Genomic DNA, 3,040 nt, shown 5'->3' with positions numbered 1-3,040 from the left:
TTGGACTCATTCAGGAAGGCTCCTTTTTAGTGGTTTCTAATTCTTTGCTTTCTCTTCCTCCTGGAACCACATAGTGTGGAACCACGTCTGCTGGACCTGAGGAAGCGCTGGTTCTCTGAGTGCAAAATAACCATCGGTTTGAGAATCTTGACAGGTTGACATGAAGAAAAGTGAGGATGTTCTACGCTGCTGGGTATCCATAATTAAAACAAGCCCTCTGAATTTAGACAGAAGAAGGCTGTCCATATTGCCAGACTGCATCTCTATTGGGTGTGTGTCTATAACATTTTATGGCGGTGAGACAAACCCCTGGTATCGATGCATTCTGAAATAGCTGCCAATCAGTGCTCATGTGATGCCAGTACACCTGTTAGGAAGAGTAGCTTGCTGTACTGTCATGGAGTGGTGAACGCTACGACCCTGATTTTCCTTTCGCATTCCCAGTTGTCTTCAGTCAGTGGGAATGCAGAAATCACATAAGACAGAGGCAAGAGCCAAAAGCTCAAGGTCCTAGCGTATGTCACAGAAAGGGATAGCTGGGCATTGGCTTTCCTTGTCTCTTACAGCTGGGCTTTGGGTTTGTGTCAGTGATAACGAACAGTAGCGTTTCTAGGGTTCAAACGGGCGGGTTTCTGTTGTGATTTCCAGAGAACGCAGTTTTGGTTAAAATCCCTCAGTCTCCTTTTGCCGGGGCAGGATCAGGAAGGCTATTTCCTGTTCTTAGACAACAGCAGAAGAGGGAACGCTCATCAGTGTGGTTCGACTCCTTCCCTGGCTTCTCTTTTGCCGTTCGGCTCTCCTGTACGTGTGTGTGCCTTAGGAGGGATGTGTGAGTACTCTGAAAGGAAAACCACAGCGCTTCTGTTATACGAGGAGCATAATTCCATTGTGTGACCACGGTGTCTCCTCTCCAGAAGTAAGCAATAACGTGCCCTGTTTTTCGCTGGGTACACATTTTGTAGCTGTAGGTATGTATCTCCAGCTGGTTGCCTTCACAAGTACCTTCGTGTGAGCAGACACCTGAACCAGCTTCGGATGTGGGACATTCGCACCGGCTGGGTACATGCAAAACCAGTGTGATCTGCAGTGGCCACATTTGACTTGAAAATTAAGGAGTTATGCTCTGTTGTTGAACATGTTCAGCTTAGAGAAAACAGGAAGCATTTAGTAATAAATACAGCTGCCTAATGTGGATCTTATGGAACGCTTCTTCCAGGATAGTGCTTAACTTTAATTAGAGGAAGTTTCAGGTTTACATGCTCCACAACACAGCAACAATACACTCTTTTTTTTTTTTTTTTTTTGACAGCACTTCTGCTGTTCCAGGGGATGTCTTGTCTCCGTGGAGAGATCAGTTGATACGCAGTGTTAACTTTCGATGTGAGAGTGCCATACTCTAAAAAGTTCTGAATGTTGAGGATCTTTAGTTGCTGCCAAGAAATTAAAAATAAATCCCCAGAGGTTTTGTGTGCAGAGATTTTCAAAGGACCCTGCTTACCTAGGACAGTTTGGGTTGCCCAAAGATGGGCATCCAGTGCTCTTGTAGATGTACCAGCACATCTTGTTTGGCATCCGGCTGTTGCTGTTGTGGTGCTCTCAGATATCCCGGGATGTCTCAGATTGCATGAGGTGCCTCTCTGCAGGCACCAGCTTCGAGCTCCTCATTTCCACTGGAAGCCAGTGAGAGCTGATGGCTGGTTTGGCTTCCTGGCCCTGCGCTCCTGAGGGCTGCACTTGGAGACCCACAAGCACATCTCATGTCTCAGATCTCCTGTCTGTCATCTCCCTGCCTGTTCAGGGGATAGATATACGTATGTGTATAGACCCATATGTAGGTGTGTACATACGTAGGGGGTATTTATAGAGGGGAAAATAAAAAATTTTATAGGGGTGCGCTTACACACACATATATATATTAGCATGGCGTTAGGACCGGTTACGCGTTTCTGTGGTGATGGTTTTCTCAGGTGGTATAGCAGACTAGGGTTCTGATTCTGAGAGAGGCAGAGAGCTTTTACAGGCTGCTTGGCACTTGCTAACTTACATGGAAAGTGCAGGCATTCAGCATATGCTTGGATTAGTCTCTAAAACAATGAAGTATCTGCTTTATACCATATTTGTCTATATCCAAAGCCTTTTATCCTTCACTCCTCTTCCTTCACAGTGTTTCAGGAAATTACTTATCTCTTTTTGATTTATTAGTTGTTGTAAGCATAAAACCACCAAGTGATCTTAGTTCATTATCATATTTTATCTGAAAAGGGTAAAATTTACATTTCTTAGTTGACCACAAGAGGTTTAGCTAAGTGCTTTCTCGATCCCTCGCTCTTTCTGCAAACCCATCTGTGTTTGCTCATGCCTCAGACGTATTTCACCTTTGTTTCCCTTCTAGATCATGCAGCTATCCTTTACAGCTGCAAAAACATCCCTGTAATGACCACAGAGACACAGAAATTTCTCTTATGAACTGGACTCGCTGTGTAGCAGTGGTAGATCGTTCCTGAAAAGCCCGAGGCTGACATCTCTAGGAGCCAGCTTCCATAGCCACCCCGTCCTGATGATGCGACAGGTCTGGTGGAGTACGCACAGGGCTTCCGAGACCAAATGGGGCTGCAAGTTCCTGTCAGGGTGTGGAAGTATTCAGCAGCCAAGTACTTGTTTCATGTAGTTGTATGGGATTGAGTTCGGGGAGCACATTTTCTTGTTGGGAGGGGCCCTGAATGAAGTGGAGAGCAGCTGCTTGATCAGAGTTTAAGCTAAATGGTTCTGTGTCAGATGAGCTACTGAGGCTGCCAAATGCATTAAATAAAATGAGGTCATTTGAAGTGTAAAATAAATAATACAAAAAGAATTATGCAGTACAAATCAGATTACATGCTTTCCTTTCAAGCATCCTCATTAAGTAGCTATTAGCTGCTTATTTACTGATCTTTATTCAGATTTTTAGATGCTGATATCCACGTTTATTTTTTACTTCATGAGCAAGCAAATGGGGTATGAATTCGTATTTTATGAGTGTTATTTATTGAAAATTTTCAGC

This window comes from Buceros rhinoceros, unplaced genomic scaffold (assembly GCF_000710305.1).
Source record: "Buceros rhinoceros silvestris isolate BGI_N320 unplaced genomic scaffold, ASM71030v1 scaffold2960, whole genome shotgun sequence".
In the NCBI taxonomy this organism is placed as follows: domain Eukaryota; kingdom Metazoa; phylum Chordata; class Aves; order Bucerotiformes; family Bucerotidae; genus Buceros; species Buceros rhinoceros.
This window is presented reverse-complemented; position numbering follows the sequence as displayed.